General features: G+C 46.9%; 1 protein-coding gene across 1 annotated transcript in view; it reads right to left on the reverse strand.

The window, feature by feature from the left end:
- Positions 1-19,703, reverse strand: part of Sk (small conductance calcium-activated potassium channel) — a 510,824-nt gene that overhangs the window by 416,209 nt on the left and 74,912 nt on the right. Inside the window, exon 2 of the mRNA XM_077677315.1 lies at positions 16,054-16,171. The gene's annotated coding sequence lies outside the window, so the exon portion shown is untranslated. The remainder of the gene's footprint in view (positions 1-16,053; positions 16,172-19,703) is intronic.

The raw sequence follows: 19,703 nt of genomic DNA on the forward strand, positions 1-19,703 counted from the left end.
ACAACAACAACCAATACGTAATCCATGCGACTTGCAGGCGCGCCCCCCGCGGAAATGCTCTGCATTTGATCGTGCCCCTCGCGAGGGGGATGTTTACTTTCATTCTGCTCGCGAGTGTGAATGAGTGAGCGTTCTGCTCGAGACCCGCGCAAATACGCATTGCTTTCACAGCGTTCGGCCTCCCCAATGACGTTCCGGGCATGGCGCCGTCTTCCACGCACAACGCTCACCTCCAGTGGCGGAGAATCGCCCGTGCAGTGACGCGGAAAACACGCTGAGTTTTATATAGTGTAGGGGGAGGGGTTCGGACAACGACGGTGCGGACTACGACGGACGTTAACGCGGGTGACATCGTGAGTTACTGAAATGCTCTGCATTTAAAAAAATCAAACGCCAGCGGCAACGATAGGTTCCACTATATAGGTTCCATGTTCCGCTGAGAACGCTCGGGGAGCAGGACAACGTGGTTCTATAAACGTTGCGGTAGGGTGCCTCGACTCACGCGCGTCTCCACCGTACGGTAGCGCTGGCATCGAGGCACCCGACTTGGAGCAATGGGACGAGGTCAATTTAAATTGACTTGAGCAAACCTCTAGCGTGTTATCTTGGGAGGAACTAGACGGGAGAGGAACAGCATGAGAGGTGAGAGGGAAAGAGAAGGGAGGCATTTACTTGGCAAGGGCGCCAGTCGACTATCGTCTTTCGTCGATATTTGAAACGAAAAAAGCAGATACGACGCGGCCATTTTTTCTTGCGCAAGCAACATAATGTCGTCTGGGAGTCATGGGATTAGTGTTACGTGTTTTGTTTTGATTTGGCATTATTTGATGCTTTTTACTCTTTTCTGGACTTTCAGTCGTACAAAGCAACGCAGCATAAGAATTACAATTCAGCAGTGCTCGGGGGCGGAAATTTTGAAAAGCCAAAGACAGCACCCTTTTTGAAGGTTTTACGTTTATTCGTACCACCGTTCCTCACAACATATTTGTAGGGGAAGAGAAGGGTAGTGGGGGTTCGGCGGAAACAGAAACTATGCGGCGGGAACATAAACAGACACTATGCGGCACATAGTGTTGGAATGCGAGGGTATCCATCCAAATCTAGAGGAGAATATTCGGCTTCCAGAAGCCGCAGGATTTAAGGGTAGCACAGAGGGAATTAACTTCAAGGCTGTCGAGGCGACGAAAAGAAGATTAGAATGCTGGTGAACGAAAAGCAGAGATTGGAATATTGCCTAGGACAGCTACCACCTCTAACAGAAAAAATAAGTGTTTTGTGCCTAATAAGGTTTTTGCGCCTGCCCTACGAGCAGCGCTAGTATTAAACGAAGTGTGTAAAACATAGGTATATTAGTTTCTTCCTAGTTTTTTTGTTTGTAAGATGACACATCATCGCCCCGCTACAAAGGGGATACCACTATCACTAATCATTATCATCACCATCACCAAAATGTGCTTACGTTTGAGGATGCATAAGCATCGGTGCGGGAGTGGTGCTAAGGATAATTGTCTGGGATTTGAACGGGCGCATTCGGGCTACTTTGCTGAAATATAATGAAGTTTTATTATTGATTAGACAACGCGCTTTTCATAGTTTAGCGGAGGTCGTTGCCGGTGGAACGTCGAACCGGCACATACCCGAGACACCCCTCTTTCCTCTACATCGCCAGCAGCGCGGATGACTGCTTAGCAACGATGACGTTGTTTCTATGGAGTCGTATGACGCGTTGAAGCCACGGGGACGCCAGGAAGGCATGCACTCGCGTTCCCAACCAATGGGAATGTTTTGTTGCACCGACTCCTTTTTTTTTCTTTCCATGAGCTACCTATGCTTTTACTTAGAACTGACAAATACCCAGCACTTAAAATAGGAGGATACGACGGAGTAATTGAAGGTCCCTCCTTTCTGTTCTGTTTCCGCACACACATATTTCCACTCCTGCTTGAGCCGATCAAATCCGCCCTTGTTTGAAGCAAGCAATATTGTGTCTGCTGGCGCGGAAGTTTCACACCCTTTGTCTGAAGCAATAGCACTCAGTCAGAGCAATAAAGGCAACCTTGAAAACTAAAAAAAGTGGTACTTCCTAGACACGGGGACTAGCCGACAGGAAAATAAAACGAAGCGAGCGGGAAGTGTTTTTTTTTTATCACTGAAAAATAAGGCCCCGTTGAAAACCCCGAAACTATAAATGCGATTTTGGGCTTTCCCTACCCTCTATTCACGCCTCCGGCACTGTTAACTATAACCTCTTTGACCGCAGTGTGTTTGTTTTTTCACGTAGTCTTAGGCTTTACCACAGGTACGCTCGAGTGAGTAAGCCTTCTTCGCTGACAACGGCAGTCTTTTTCAATTAGGTCGAGGCACCAAGAGACGGATTACTTCAAAGGGGCCGTGACGGAGCTTTTTTTTTGGATGAATAAAAGCCTGAACCCTCATTTTATCGCGCATACGTGCCATAAAAACAAATAAAACTCCAGACTCAGGTTGTACCGGTAGGAACCTCTGCCACTTTACTCAATGCTACGGCAAGTGTCAGCACAAGGATACACAAACGAAAAGTCCACGGAAAGGTAGCAATATTCAGCTCCGCTGTAGAATGACCCAATCCTTTCTTCTGCGGCGTCTGCTGCTGTGGGAAACTACCAAGTTTACCAGGTTGGAAATAAAGCTCTTGTCAAGAACACTTCACTGCTACAACCCTTATTCTGAGGTAAAGCCAACTTAAGTACTTTGTCCAGTCCAATGAAGTATCAAAAGAAAAATTCCGCAAGGCTTTTCACACAGAAACGTGTTAGCGTTGTGTTCGGTGACTCGCACAATGAAACGGTATATACTCTCCCTGTGAATAGCGGAAGAAGCTTACTGTAAGCGGAAAGTCAATGTTATCTGAGTGCTTCACGCTAAGGGTACAACTAAGCGTCAATACGATAGTGCGTCGATGTATGCGTCCGGCTGCCTCAGATATGAACATCAGTGGCCACTTGAGTTCACAGTTCACGTATCACGTTCTACAATGATTGTCCCGCATTATATTTTTGTGGTTACTATGGGGGATTCTTTGCGCTTTGTAATTGCTACGACATATTCAAAAGTCTTGGCGAACATTCCGAACGCTTAGAAACTCTGAAAACAATTTTCAGTCACTTCCGCCAAGTCCGACGATGGAAACTTCCCAACCCCTCTGTGGAAGCCACAAGTTTTTCAAAAGCAGATTTGTATATTAAAAAGAAAGCAGATTAGGATCAGTTTACAGGCAGGCGCCCATCTACGCAAAAGAATTACAACACATTACATTACAACACACAACACACGCCTTAAGGATGACGTTATGTGTTGTAATGCAATAAAGAGAACGCAGACGGGGTAATGTGAACCCGAACAGACGAACGTTGTCTTTTCATTCGTGAAAGTAAAATTACGTCGTGGTTTACATCAACCAATATTCTGCTGTGAGTGGCTACTTTAATTAAGACTCGCAGCAGGTAGGCTTCCACGAGAACTGGTGAATTTTTCGAGTTCAGATTTATAACTTCGTAACCACCTTTGACTTGTTGACTCCAGACTACCGTACCTTTGATGTCAGTACTCCAGCAGATATATTGTCCCAGTAATTCAACCCTTTAAATCGACATACTACCGAGGGAAGGAAGTTTTAAATACCGCGTGTTGTGTGCTTCCTCCCAATAATTCAACACACTTAAAAGCCCCGGTGAGTCTTCATCACAACAATTCACGCACGCTGGGCCAGTGACCAGCGTTGCTAAAAAAAAAAAAAAAAACTGGCGGCAGTGTTTTACGCCAAGCTTTTATATCCTCGCTGATGCCGTTGTACGCTAGTACGCCCTGCAGGAAGGCCAACTTTCTCTGACGGTGATCATGAATGATCGTGGGTGAAGTGAAAGTAAAAAAAAAATTACACCATCTTCCCGTGGGGAACCCTGATGAAGATGCGAAGCATCGGGGTGGTTCCGTGTGGTTCCATTGTGTTGCCGTTATGTTGAGTGATCTGGTTTTTACTAGCGCCAGAGGGAATTCCGCGTCCGGGTCCACACCGGTGGCAAAGGCACGCAAGTGCTGTTGAGTTACGGTGAGTAGGCGGTGGCTCTCGAGGCGCCGAAACTCGTCCATCATGTTCTTCTCGATGTTGTCTGTGTGGTAGAATCGGTAGTCTCCGCCAACTTTGGTGAGGTAAAGGTTGTTGACGTTGGTGCACCGGCTGAGAGCAATGTACACGCCCTCCTCTTCGCAGCTGTGTCTTCTCGTTCTTCTTCTTCTTCGGCGGTTCCCCTACGGGAAGATGGCGACGGTGGTTGAACGCGAACCTATCTCGTGATAGATTCTTTGGTTGGCCAATCCCTATGGGCATCCTGCCACAATCAGCATCAGAGGCGCTGCGGACGGGGCTGGTTGAGCTGCAAGGCGCGTGGCGCTTCCCGCCACAGCTTTCCCACGGGAAATTCAGCATCCCCCTCTAGAGTTTTCAGTTCGTCGTTTCCGTTGACGTTCAGCTTCGCGTGCTTTCGTTCTATCAGTAGCTTCTTGACGTAGTTTGAATGAGTCAAGGACATAAAGCGCGTTCGTAGCACTTGCTCCTGTCCCGGATTTGTAGCGTAGTGGGAAGAGCACCGCGTACCTCCCGTTACGGCCAGAGAGTCGTGGGATCAAAACCGGGCGCCGCTAACTATTTCTTTTTTTCATAGTGTAGTATCGCGGAGCTGTGGGTGTAAGGAGGAGAGTTGCGCATGCGCAGTGAGCGTGTGGACGGCGCCGCCATCAACGACGCAGGACAAGGCGAGCCTAAGAAATGCTCCGCATTTAAAACAGCAAGTACCGATTCGCGCCGTACACTCCAAACCCAAACGTTAGGCCTACGGGGTGCGCAACCGAGAGTTGCTGTTGGTATACTAGAAAAGTGGTGCGCATCCACAGAGCAGCATATACTCGCAGTGTGGGACTGGCCAACCAAAGAATCCATAACGAGAAAGCTTTGCGTTCACCCATCGTCGACGTAAGACGGGTGCATGATTTCTTTTCTTCGGTCCCTGTTACCCAATTTGATTCTCTTCTATCGCAATTTCTCGCCCCCATTTTTTCTCCGGACTAGTGTCTTCAGCACACCCTTCCCGCCTTTGCACAATCTTTGCAACAGTGGCACTTCCTCGTCGTTTGCCGATTCCAACGTAACAGAACATACAGTCGGAGACCCTGGGCTAGGAGGTGAGTTACATGTACGTGGTATCACCACGGGCAGCACCGCGGGTAGCGCCGCAGGGCGCCGGGTGCTTACGCCTCGTGCCGAATCACCGGGTGTCGAGATTGGAACGTCCTCAATACGACGCCGGCGAATAGCACCGACAATGCTCTTTTTGTCCTGGACACACGCCTCAGGCTTTTCTTCGTCCGCGTTGGCGCAATAAATCTTGTTCATTGTGCCTCTACGACATTTATTCGCGCTAGTAATAGTGTCATTGACGCTGAAAATGACACGTCAGGGACAGATCACTGTCTTCGATCGAAGGCCGGCCGCAGATATACGTTTCCCTCCCTTACCCCGACGCCCCTTGAGATCCATTCGTTCAAGTCTCGCCGTACCTTTGACATATTACGTTCATACTGCATTGAGCCGATGAGAAGAAAGGAAGACCTCGAAGGGCAGCCTGGGAATTACGCAACGAGGCGCTTTCATAATGCGAAAAGACGTGAACTTCGGCAGGTGTGCTACGCTTATTTTCGCGTGCCGTTGCGTAATTTACTTACCCAAAGCTCTCAATATCTTTTCCATTTTTTCCCGTCTAGACTCATGTAATGTCAGGAAGTGGACTATAAACATGGAACAAAATTTGCGCCAAAGCAACGGTGGACATTAATGGGCGATGAAGATAATGAAATTCACTGCTTCTGAGAGAACTAGACTAAGCAAAAATTTAATTAGCGGGGAAAGATGGCTTGTCATCAAGGCTTAATAAAATCTCGTACTTTTTCCGGGACATTTTAATCCTCACTTGCACGCTGGTATGAAGCTTTCAAACCCAATATTTGCTCCTCAACAAAATTTCCCAACATTCTGGCAAGCTGGCCATCCCCCTCCACCTTTTATTTTTGACGCCGTCCGTATAGCTAAAGGAACCTAAAAGAATTGGCTAAGCCAGTCCCTAGCCACTCTAGAGCCTCGATGAAACTTTACGGCTTCCTCCAGCTACCCTTCGTTACTTCCAATTTTTTGAATCGGTAGAAAATACATGAGCCTGAAGTTTAAAATTCAAACACTAAGCCTTGCATTTAGAAATGACCGTAGTCTAAGTACAACGGACTTTTTTGTTGCAACATGGTCGTACGCTGTCACTAGCATACATTTCAGGAGTTTAAATTGCTCGCCAACATCAGGCAACTTCTGGCTCCAAGCAGAACTGGCAATTTATTGGAGTTTGCAAGTATGTCCCCATGATCTTTGCACAGAAAGCGAGTAAAAAAATTCCCCCGCATTTCCCCGAGGGGGAGAATGTGAAAGTGCGAATGCACGGTTGTCGGCCCGCTTGCGGCGCTTGCGCTCGGCCCCCGCAGCCCACCGCCTCGCCGCCTTCTCTTCCATCTCTTCCATCGGGTTTGTAGTATCACGTGTACACCATGGTTATCAAGCCGCTATAACGCCGCTGAGTCGCCAACGCACGCCGCTGACGACGTAGTTTGAATGCGTTAAAGATATAAGGCGCGTTACTGACAATATCAGCGTCGCGTCCGTAGCTTATTCGGTAGAGCGTCGGGCTGCGGCCCGCAAAGTCCTCGGATCGAAACCTGGCGCCGGACGCTGTTTCTTCTTTAAAGAGCGCTGCGGACGCCGCCGCCGCCGACGCCGGCGGTGGATGGTTTGGGGTCGCTTATAAAGTGTATTCACACTTAAAATAAAGAACAGAGATGGCGGAATAAGCAATAGCAAGAGTTGCGAGTGGTATATTTTGGGGAGTAGGATATGGCCATGGAGACTGAAAATGTTCTCGTGGAGAGGGAACTCCAGTCTGGCAGCAGACAATGGCGCGCGACCCAAGTAGAAATTGATGACATTTCCCCGCAGTCACGATTCAACGAATCAAAAGACGATTGTGATGAGTGATGGGCTGCAGCGGGGTTTGTCATCATCACCAGAAGTTTCTGCCTTCATCACCAACTTATAATCACCATCATCATCGTCGTTGTCAAGCAGCCAACGCCAAGTAGCTCTGAGGAAGAAGAAGTCAGAAAGGAGAAGAGGCCAGAAGGGGCGTGGCATGCAGGGGCTCTCAAAGAAGAAGACGTTCGGGTGGCTCATTGTAACCATCCTCTGTTGATTGGCCGATCCCCTGATTGGGTATGTGCCATATCTAAAGGCGCAACAACAACAACCACAACAATCAGCCAACGAGAGGCAGTTGGGACTCGGACCTCGACGAAGTGGCCCCAACGGTCACCCCAGCTTTGCCTGTCCTTGATCAGTGTTCGTCTCGGATAGTGGCTTCGGTTCCCTCTTCTGGGAGACTGGAGGAACCACTTCCAGACGACTTCGTGTAGCTCCTTGCTGCTGCGCTCTAGGAGGTGCGGGCCCGGGCCGATTTGTTTTCCAGCAAGGTGCGGCACCGGGTCGCTGAGAAGGCGCGCACGGAGGATGCCATGTCCGCAATTCAACAGGCTGGATACCTGTGCGTCGCGGATCTTTACAGCCCCCTCCCTGAGGTGTGTCCACGGGGGATCTTGATCAGCTAGTCGGTGCTCACTTCCGCTTGTGCAAGTCCTTCCAGCCAAAGGGCCAGTTCCTTCCTGATGAACAGCCAGTTTGTCAGCATGGTTCTGTCTCAAATGACAAAAGTCTAGAACACGTGTCACCAGTGCCCAGCCGCCTCCCGGAAACGCGTCCAAACTTCACCCGTTGTTGAGTAGGCTTGCAGGCTCCTGCTTCTATCTGGCAAAGATCGACCACGCAAGTTATTCAAGCAGCTTACGGAAGGAACTGAGGGTCTTGCTGCGACTTCACGCGGCCATCCACGCCAGAAGGGGACTGAGAGACCTGGAGCACAAAACAGACAAGAGTCTGCGAATACAGCAGTGCCAGGTGAGGGGGCCCGTGTGCTGCAGCTTCCAGGCGATGAACCGATCAACCCTGTGGAGTCCGAACTAGCTGTTTGGACTCCAGATACACGCCGTCCCAGGTGCCACCAGCCGAACATGTGCCGTGCGAGGAAGCCCACCGCGGTGTTTACGGCCACGGCAAGGGAAATGGAGGCAAACCTTGGACCTGATGCGGTGGACAGTCATGACCCAACCAGCAAAGGACACTCAAATTGTGAAGCGCTAGTCATGAGGGCCAGTGTGGTGACCTTTGAAGTGCCTTCACCCGTGCGATTATCCCCAGGGGGCCCCGGCAGAGGAGCACCTTGACAGGCCGAGGGAACTCAAACACGAAGTCTAACTGTTCGGTCAGCTTCTCCCGACCAGTGACATTACTGCCTCTGCATACGCCTGACTTCACCTTTCATGGCAACATATGCCAGGGTTACTGGCCATCCAAGCGACCCTGGGCCAGTGGTGACTCAGCCTCTCGGGTGTCATCCCTGAATGTGCCCCATTAGACCAGTAGCGGACTCTCAATCGTCGTGCCTCTGCCGGACTCTCCTTTGCGTTGCACTGATTCAGTGCAGTCAACCAACAACCGTCCCACGGGTTTTGTCATGCCACCCATGTTTTCTCGTAGCCGGACGCCTTGTAGGCGCCCAACCCTCGGGGCTCCTCACGCGCAGAAGGCGCCGGTCAGGAGCAGCTGAGTGAGGCTTCCCTGGTCTCCCCCTGGTACCTGTTTCCACAGCCGGGGTCTAGTCTGTCGCAGAGGATGAGGTTGAGCAGCACCGGGGACCAACCCCGGTTGCCCTCTGAGTCAGCACTGAGTGAACCAGCCGATGAAGCAGAAGCTCCCAGCTTTACGGGGGGAAGGGACCCAGAGTGGGCCTTTCCATTGGCGCCACTTACAATGGACTCGCCGCTGCCAGCGCTGTCACCGCTGCATAGCCGGACCCTCCCTCTTAAGGCACCACGTACACCACTGAGCACAGCGCGCGAGGTAACGAAGATTTCGTTTATTTTATCGAGGAACTCCAAAATATGTGCAAAATAATTATTACTTTGACTGCAACCATGTTACGCGAATTTGAAATGATGTACGCCTTACCGATGCTTTTATTACATGTGTATTTTTCCCCACACCTTTCGGCAAAAAGCGCAAAAAGGGACTCGCTGTACTTTGAAATAAATTCATTAGGATGTACCCGCAGTGCTAATAGAACATGTATAATTAAAGATGGGAGCTCAGTTTCACACCTAAAACTCTGATTCTGATTGCACGGTTTAACGCGCCGACGCAGCGCAGGCGATGAGGCGCGCCGTAGTGGAGGGCTCCGGATTAATTTTGACCCCCTGGGGATCTTTAACGTGCGGCGAAATCTCGTACACACGGGCGTTTTTGCTTTTCGCCTCCATCAGAAAAGCGGCCGCCGCGGCCGGGAATCGAACCCGCAACCTTGTGCTCAGCAGCGCAACGCCTTAGGCACTGAGCCACCGCGGCGGGTTCCACACCTAAAACTATACATTAACTTGAATAACTCATAGCGCCTTCATGGAAGTATTGTACGCGTCACAAGAACACAAATCTCTATTAGCGTGGGTTCTGCAACAACGCTGTTGGGTCATTTCAGGACCTTGTATTTCGCAAACGGGCTCGAAAGTTCGCGTTAGTGGCCCTTTTCTTGTTAACATTTTGATCGACTCGCAAGGTGAGCAACGTAATATTTCGTCTGAGGTAATCTTAGGTAATATTTTTTTGTTTTATAATTAATGTTCATGCTAACTTACCTAAACGCCGTCATGCTTTTTCCGCATTCTCCGAAATAAGGTACGTATGCCGGAGCTTCGACCGTAATCCCGTACGGCTCCGCTCGGTCCGAGAAGGCAGAGCACCTCGTTAGCTGTACTGAACCCAAAGAACAGCTGGCCTGCATATTTATTGACTCTTCGCCTCACGCGAAAGCGAATTTCACTCTTCCAGCTGAAACAAAGATTGTAACAATCCGATTGCTTCGTGGCCTCTGGTTTGTCATTGCTTTAACGGTAATATTAGCGATCTAAAGATTCAAGTATTTTCTTCCTTCCTTTATTGATTGGTGGTCAAGATATCGACCTCCTTGGCTGTACACACTCAAGCACCTTGAAGTTAAGAGTTTGAGTTGTACGCTGATAAAATCTTTCTGCAAACGCGCAGTCGAATGGCTACTTCTAAAAGTAATCCGCGCACGCCACAAAACACGCATCGTCACTTTAGTTCACAATGCTAGCAACTCTTGAGGCAAGAAATCTATTAAATACGTGAGTTCAACCTTGCGACCGTGCCCCCTGTGCGGCTGCTCCTATCACGTTTATTGAGAAGATTAAAACTTTGATTTGAAGTTTGCTTTCCACGTATCAGGAAGGGAAAAAGAGCTACAAAGTATGTGTAAATGGAAAGCGAAACATGGACAGTTTCTGCCCACAATCACGCCAACCTTTTCATGCTCGGGGAAGATATCACAGTTTCCGTTCTAAGATCGTTCTCTAGCGCACGCAAGCCACTGTCGTGCACGTTAAGAGAGAAAACACGCGAAAAAAGGAAATTTCGACCGAGGCGAAAATTATACAGTATGTACATCGCGTGAGGAACGGACTAAATACGACCGCACACGATCGTTTCCTCCGTCCTCCCCCTTCGCGAAAAAGGATGTTTCTGCCCGTCAGAAATGTCGCGTGTACAGTTTTAAGTGCGATAAGATTCCTGGGCGTATCAGGGTCGAGAGGCAGCGCCTATTATAGAGCAGCCTGCGCAAGATTTCAAACGACGGAAATATAAAAACAAAACAAAAAACTACGTTATTAAAGAGAGGGGCGAAGAAGCAAAAAGACAAATATTCCTGTTCTCAACCTTTAATTTCGTATTTCAAATTCTCTCGCACCGCTCTAATCTTCCTTTTTACAGGGCCCTGTAATTAGATAATCAGGTATTTTTGCAACAACCTCTGATTGTCCGATGCTCTAATTCGGTATGTGTTTTAAGAAATAATAATAATCATCACCGTCGTCGTCATCATCATCGTCATCATTATATTCTTCTTCGTCTTCTTCTCGATCAATCAACACAGTCATAATTTCCATCACTGTTGTTGTCATCATCATCATCATCGTACCAAAATCTCCCTCTCACCTTCTATGAGCCTATGAGACACACTATCCCCATAAACAGGTTGTGGCTGAAGAAAGGAATGGCGAGGGGCCAACACCAAGAGCACCTTGACCACTTCAACACTACGGCAGGATTACTTAGGATAAGCATGGAAGTAACGTGATAGGAACAGCGGTGTGGACAGGGTGTATGCTTACGCACCGATGCAATGCAAGGAAACCTGCAGATGACGTCCGTTATATATGTTTGCGCATTTAGTAGGCGCATGTCGCTAGACGTACAGTCGCGCTCACTATGAACTACACCGCTCATTAGTATTCACAGCTTTATATGACCTTTGTCTGGCACCCGGGGTTAAAGACCAAGTGCGCATTAGGAGAACAACGTCCTAATGAATCAAGCCTTATCCTAACGTATATGCCCATAGTCATTGTTTTGACGATATAATCGTCTGAATACTAATGAGCGGCGTAGGTCACAGTGAGCGCGACTGTATATGCTATATTACTCTGAATATGAGGGTGATCCAATCTGCTCCGGAGACGCCACTCGCAGCAGCTTCTGAAGCCCGGTAGGGCGGAATGCGCGGAACCATGACCGCGCTGAGTGGCGGACGACGCAGTTCCGTGCCACGTCCTGCCATGTCGTGCGGGCCAGACATCCCGCCACGCCGGGCATTAATAAGTGGAAACCCCATCGACCGTCGGCCCCGTCCTGTCCTGCCACGGGGACTGGTCGATAGTGAAACCCTGGCAATGCTACCCGCTTTCCGAACCCCCCCCCCCCCCCCCCCCCGCCGCTTTTGTCGTTCCTTTTACCTTCATTTCTTCCCCAGACAGCTCGGCTAGAAGTGAAGACGTTATAAGTGGAGCGAAGAGTTCTCATTACTGCGTTCATTCCAGGCGCTGGTGAATGGGGTGTTATATGCGCCCATAGGAAGGACTTCGGCTCCCGATTCCCCCTGTTTTTGCCTGAGAAGCTGTCCTTTCCTTCTATCGATAAGAAGTTCGTAAAAATGTGGCCTCACAGCTTGCACATTTTCAGTGCGCTGCATCTGGTACAGTTTTCAGAGATGTGCTTACAAATACGGACGAACGTAGCGTTTTCATCAAAATCTTGAGACTTAGTAAGCATTGATTCAAATCAACTGCGCATGGCGACCGACATGGTTTCGAGTTATAAGCGCTGAAATCGTTACTGCGCCATCCACCAAGCGTTTTCTGCTGCAGTCTGCGTGCGCGACTTCGCAAGTTTGCATAACATCATACTATACGGAAATCAGACCTATTAATATCCAAAGAACCAGAATTTTACAGCACTAAAACCTCGTTAAACCTTGTTTGAAAAGCGGCTTATATATATATATATATATATATATATATATATATATATATATATATATATATATATATATATATATAGTCACCCAAAATACCTCAGGTTTCTCAGCATTAACGGTAGATAACGTGTTTAGTTAATACAGCCTTGCCAATAAACAAATGTTTTGAACAATATCTATACAGAAAAAAATATGTGGGCTACCGGGCCATTTTGTGGAAAAAAATCTTTAGATTGTTGCCTTGTGCGGGGGGGGGGGGGGGGGGGGGAAACCCGGAAGTAAGAATTTTGGGAATGCAGAGAGATTTGAACCTTGGTTTCAATCCAGGTACGTGACCCGGCTAAAAATATTGGGATGGTTGCCTCGTTTTGTGGTTGGATATGACCTAGGAAAGGACATTAAACGAGTTTAATGGATGAAGTCGAATCCGACAGAAATAATGGAACGGGTGGGGGTGGTCTAGAGACACGTGGGTATGCGTACAGATGGGGGGAGGGGGGGAGGGGGGGAGGGGTAAGTGGTATCGTTCTATAGTTCGCAAGGAACGAGGTTGAACAAGGGTGAAAAATGAACTACTCAAGGAACTTGGGGCACACATCCTTGAATGCGCTTTTGACGCTGGTGCTTATGCTTATCACTTTTATGCAATTTTGACAATCTGATAGCAAGGCTATCGTTCGGTGGCCATATTTGAATCGTTTTTCACGCAATGAACATACTGAATAACTTGCTCGCTGTCCCAGGTTTTCTTTTTTCTTGTACGTGTTCTCTCTTAGGCGAAATACCTAACCTAGGTAAATGACGTCACCCCCCGCCCCCTTTTCGAGAGCTGTGCAAGCGTAATCTTTATCAGTAACCCATAATCGTAATCTTTACCAGGGTGGGGGGGGGGGGGGGGGGAGGGGGGGGTCCCATTTTTGACAGGCGCCTTATCATTCATCATGTGGTTTCGATGCATGTTTCTTGGTTTTTTTCTTTACGTGAATACTGAACTCTATGCTGGATGCCTGCCTAGCCTGACGCATGCGTTCGGCGTCTTGGTCGAAACTGATGGGTCCGCCTGGGTTTCTTGTTTGCGGCACGGAATTTCCCGACCAACTAGAGGCTAATAGCTTCGATGTAAAAGAGCACTCATGCGCCGTATAGCTGCATTAGGACATCTGAACATTGATTTACTTGAATCAAGACGGTCTCAGATGAAACTATATCCCCTTATAGAAGCTACGGCTGTACACGTAACGTACTTGCGAAGTGCCCGAGCCGGTCATTAGCTACGCGGAAGACGGCAATCGATTATTTTCTGGACGATTAACCCTCGCACGTGACTTTTCTTGACCAGGGGCGCACGAGTTCGGGGAAACGCGCAACGGTGAGTTAATAGGCCGGCCCAATTAGTGCGGCCGGGGCTGAAATAATTAAAGTGCGTGGTACGCTGACTACCCCAAAAGTTCGCAACTGTAGTCGACGTCCGCTGCACAGCTAATTGCGAGCTACCGTGCGGCCCCCGCTGCAGTAGCATTTCCGTTCCGAGTCCGTGAACACGCATCTGCGCGCGAAACGGCTCACTCGAGAAGTTGAGCGTTCTCAGTACGAGAACATGCGTTAACGAATGTCGCGTCCGTGTTAAGGAACAGTCTGGCTCGATCGTGGATGAGTTTATTTTTGTTTTGACACGAGAACGGCCTCAGCATTAATGGCACAAGAAAAACTCTGGAAGCTCCACGCATTACGAGTTGTAGGTGCGAAATCAACATGTCTAATAGAATGCCGCTGAGTGTAACATTAGAAGCCACTGGGCATTCTGTGCTACGCAGAACGCTCTGGCTCGATGATGACAGGTGTGTGGGAACGCGAAGCTCGGAGAGAGGTCCGCTGCCGTGCTCTCTGCTTTGCACGTGGCTCTGCGCATAACTAGCCAATTCCTAGTAGCGTGCACTCATTTTAGATGCTCAACTGTTTAAGCTTGAGCTTGGTACGGTGACGTGAGCAAAAATATACCAAGAAAAAAACTGCGCCGCCTGTAAAGGGTGCACCGCCGCTGTTAGGGTATTAAAGCAGTGAAGCTGGCTTTCGTGCCTGCTCAGCTGTGAGCACAAGGGGCATATGCGTATGCACACCTTTTACCATGCCATTTTAAAGGTGATATTCTTTCTTGGGGTACAAAAATGCAAAAAAAAAATAATTGGCACAGCTGGCAGTAGTGGTACAAGGCTGAAGAAACAGCCGAGATGGGGGTTGACCTAGGGTTGACCTCCGGATTCTGCTGTCAGTGTGGGGAACAGAAAGGAACGGCCTTGTAAAATCCGGCTAAACTTGGCCTCACCCCTCAACACTTAGCCCAGCCTAGTAAGAGAGTCGCGAAACCTATAAAAAATTAGCAAAGCCTACCAAACCTTAGCAAAACCGGACGAGGCTAGCTCGACCTCCGGCTCCGCATTTAGGGGCGAAGCCCTTCAGGGGCTCAGGCTGTCGCCGTCTCATGTCGTCGTCGTCTCATGTCATTGCAGTATCATGTAGTCAGGGTGCTAAAACAACGGGGCACTCGTTTTCCAACGCCTCGCGCTAGAACGCTTCAGGCTTCAATGACACGAGACTTACAGCAAAGCTGTATAACTTTACCCCTCAATGGTTTTATCTCCATGGGCAAAAACGCCAAGGCGCCAAGAATACACTCATACACTGCATGCTTCACCCCTCCCCGGGTTTTAGTGGAGATGGCCCGGGATCTTTTTCCATACTTGCACTAATAGTGCAAGCTGCGCCATTTTTATTTTTATTTGTAAGGCACACGGGGCACTCCTTTTTGTGTGTTTTACTTCGGGAGCACGCTATATGGAACGCGTCACAGCCAATGGGAGTTCTAGCAACGGCTTATGAGAACCCGTTACGCAGATACCAGCCGGGTGTGCCGTATGCGGTCGCCAGCTCGGGGCGCGGTTGTGACAACTACCGTTTGCTGTAATTCCGCCAAACCTCGGAACGCAGCGGCCCCAACTTTTTGTGGTTTCATAAAAAGCGAAGCTTTTTTCCTAGAACCCATACATAAAGAAGTATCGAGAATAGCACCGTTTTTGCTCACGAAAAAAAAAAGACTACCTAAAAAATGCGCCTAGCCAGTTTGTATAGAGCGTATGACGCAATTATTATTCTCACCTCATTAAAAAAACAAAACAAAAGGAAGGAGCAAACACGCAGAGAGGCACAGAGAATGATGAGTTTCTATATCACTCAAAATCGATATTCTGCCAGGTCATATATGAGTCTGCGAACACCACGTCTTCGGTAAACACACCTCGGGTCACAATTTTGAAAGGCAGTTGTTAAGAAACCACATGCAAGTACACTCAGCGGGGAACAGGTGACACATAATGTCAGCATAAAAAAATGAAGTCAATCGGCATGATGTTTCCGTCGTTCTACTACATTCCCTATTTCGTTGGCGTCGTGTAAGTGCAGTATAGAATTTCCCCAAGAACCGTGCGCTTACCATTCACGTGGTGAGTGGCAGGCTGCCGGGGAGCGAGGCGGGACCATCTGTCGAGACGCAGACAGCCGGGAAACGGGCACGTCCGACGCCGGCTTCAGCGTCACGTTGTGGTCGAACGCTGCGCAGAAAAAGAACGCACAGGGATCAGGTGCAAGAAGATTTTTTTAAGATAATGCAGATAAAGGCAAAAGACTGTTTCTACGAGAAAAAAATGAACATTTTGGAAACGACGCTGGCGCGTTTTATTTATTTATTTATTTATTTATTTATTTATTTATTTATTTATTTATTTATTTATTTATTTATTTATTTATTTATTTATTTATTTATTTATTTATTTATTTATTTATTTATTTATTTATTTATTTATTTATTTATTTATTTATTTATTTATTTATTTATTTATTTATTTATTTATTTATTTATTTATTTATTTATTTATTTATTTATTTATTTATTTATTTATTTATTTATTTATTTATTTATTTATTTATTTATTTATTTATTTATTTATTTATTTATTTATTTATTTATTTATTTATTTATTTATTTATTTATTTATTTATTTATTTATTTATTTATTTATTTATTTATTTATTTATTTATTTATTTATTTTACAAATTCCTTATAAGCCCCATCGGTACATGTAAGTAAGCGGAGAAAAAATGGAAACAGGTACAGTAGCCGGCCGTTTTTTCGGACTCCAAAAATTCGGATTTGCTACTAGATATTCCTGACTTTCCCGTGGAACCACCAGTTGTCCCATAGGAGTAATTTATATGAACAACGAATATTTTGGACAAAATAAAACCAAAAGTTTGATTTTCCGGACAAAATGTTCCGCGACCAATCCACGGCGCGACTCCAGGACGATGCCATTTTGAATTCTAAGCCACCTGGATAGCTTCGGATTGGATAAAGATTGGCTTGGCTCTCGCCGGTGTAAAACTTTGACCTTGGAGCCCATAATTTTGCATGTAGTCTGCGGCGGAAGCAATCTCGAAAGCCGAAAACGGGTCATCGTTGCCAGTTTCTGTTTCTTTAGACACCATTTTTTTGTGTGTGTGTGTGTGCGCAAAGCTAACGGACGACGAGATCGTGCACCAATTGATTGCACTGCCGCAAAGCGACTCCGACTCCGATGAAGGCGCTCCCGACCTCCCACAACCGTCAACACAAGACATTTCCAACGCTTTGGTGGTGTTGTCCAATGTTTACGAAGGAAACGTGACGCTTGCAAAGATGCAAGCAGAGGTTACCACATGTAGGGGGCAAGGAACAATTCGCGACTCCTTCAGTCGTATTTCAATGAAATAAAGTTAGTATTTGCGACTCGCGGATTTTTCGCAGTGTTCTTTTATTCGGACTATTTTTTTATTGCCCCCCACGTCCTAAAAATCGGTCGGCTAGTGTATAAGTAAGCAACTAAACGTACTCCAAGTAATGTTTCCACTGTGCTTCGAATACCTAATTCAACATACTGACAATGCGTAGCGGAAGCACACTATATAACGTATTGCTATTTAATTAAGTATATATCAAAGAACAAACTCCAGACAAGTCGGTAAACTGATTAAGAGGGATAACCTTCTGGTTTTCAACCTTTCCCCTTTCCGTTTTCAAAAAAGCGCACGAGCGCATTTCGCGGCGTAGAAGTGACGAATTTGTGACCATGCGTATCACTTCCTGCACAGATATGGATAAAGTTCGGGAACTGCTAAGGAATCAGGACGAGGAATAAACTTTCTGCCTCTTCGCGCATCTTTTTATTCGCAATAGCGCTTGTTGTCAAGTTCAAATTAACGGCTCTTCTCTTCGCAACTCAAGGTTTACGTTGCCATGCTTCTGTAGACCCGAGTAAACACAAATAACACGCGCCCCCATGCGCGGTAGGCTATAAATAGAAAGGGTTGACAAAGCTGCTTCAAAACAGTGCTTTGGAATCTAATATGACGCTCCACAATCGTTTGAATCCTAGTACATTTCAGCGGTTGACCCCATAAACCTACCTGGACATCACACTTTTCGTACAACTTGGCTATATACGCAAGCAGCGATGCTTTGCGGGCGAGGGACAACTTTTCTTTTGAACCGGAAGTTGCGAGCTGTCTGATGGGAAATATTGCGGGAGCGTCTACCAAGCAATAAATAAGGCCACCAATCTGATGAAGACACTGGCCGACAGCACAATCAGGCGTTTAGCCTCCCTGATGTGAAGACGGAGAGCGATCCCGCCCTTCATAAAAAATAGTAACGGGTGAGTTCACCGCATAATGGAGCGGCATGCCGTTGTCACCCTCGACGAGCGAGATCGTAATTCCTTGTCTCATTGAGACACACCGCTGTCTCACATCTATTGAATTCCTGTTCTTGCCCCTTGTAAGGTGATAACGAGATAAGGGGAAGGTGGTGGGGTGAGAGTGCCCATTGACCTTTCTGCCGGCGAAGTCATCCAGCCCAAAAACTTCAAAAAGTACCCCCCCCCCCCCCTCCTCCCTTGGTGTTTGCAAAGAGTAGCTTCCCATTCGACATTATGAGCGAGCAGTTGTTTTAGACTTTGCATTAAAATCATCTAAGTCATCCGATAACGTGATTCCTGCAAACTCCAGTGTACGTTGTTTACCATGTGTGAATTTTACGCAGCAAAAGTAGATTTCGCGAAATAAATTAACGTGCCAGTCCGTAGTGAACAACGCAGATTCACTATGTTAACATTTGTAGGTGATCATTATTTCGATGAGTTAAATAAAGCAATATTACATGTTAGTAGGTCAAGAGAATTAGGCATTCCAAAATGCTTAAATGAGTTGTCACTATTTTTATACAGACAATGGGTGTTATAGCTTCCGACGCCCTCTTTGCAGCGTTAGTAATGACATTTAATAAGCGTACATGGCGTTTCCCAAACACCTATGAAATGATGAATGTGCGAACGTACAAACGCATAGTAAAGGTCAGTGATAATGTCCAGAGGGAGAAAAATGCGGAATTTATATAAAATGTGAAAGCATCGTGGAGCCTCTTGTATACTTGATCCGACATGCAAATTAAACTCTAGTTCACTGCTAATTTCCATCAAGAAGCTTAGAGTATTTGATCCATTGTATCCGGCTTCCGTTCTAAACCCCAGTCAAATGAAGATTAGTTGTTCTCTTTTAGGAACGAAATAAATTAAAAATATGACGTTAGTATTGCGTTCAAAGGCATGAGTGACGCACCAATTATGTGATATCTTAATTTGGTATTAACGTTATTAATTAAACTTCCTTCATCACAATCACAAAGCACAGGATGAGCATGAAGTTGGCTAAATCAGTTATGTACGAGAGCAAAAATAATGGTCCAAGGATCGCACCTCGAGTTACACCTAAATTTATACTCTTTGGGGAAGAGTCAAAATGGTGGAATCCAACGATATGTTGTAAACCTTCTAAAGAATTGCGATAAAACCCAAGCCTATACTATTCATGCCATAACGAAGTGATTTTGTTAATAGAATACCGTGACATTAAGAGTCAAGTGCTCTCGCAAAAGCAAACAACTCGGCCGCTAAAATGACAATCGTGAATATAATAAATATCTGCTTATCCATCCTAATTCAGAGCCTTTTGTTCAACCTTTTGTTCAACAAAAGAGAGCATTTTGATGT

This window comes from Haemaphysalis longicornis, unplaced genomic scaffold (genome assembly GCF_048455015.1).
Source record: "Haemaphysalis longicornis isolate Haplotype H1 unplaced genomic scaffold, Haemaphysalis longicornis Haplotype H1 scaffold_7, whole genome shotgun sequence".
NCBI classification, from domain to species: domain Eukaryota; kingdom Metazoa; phylum Arthropoda; class Arachnida; order Ixodida; family Ixodidae; genus Haemaphysalis; species Haemaphysalis longicornis.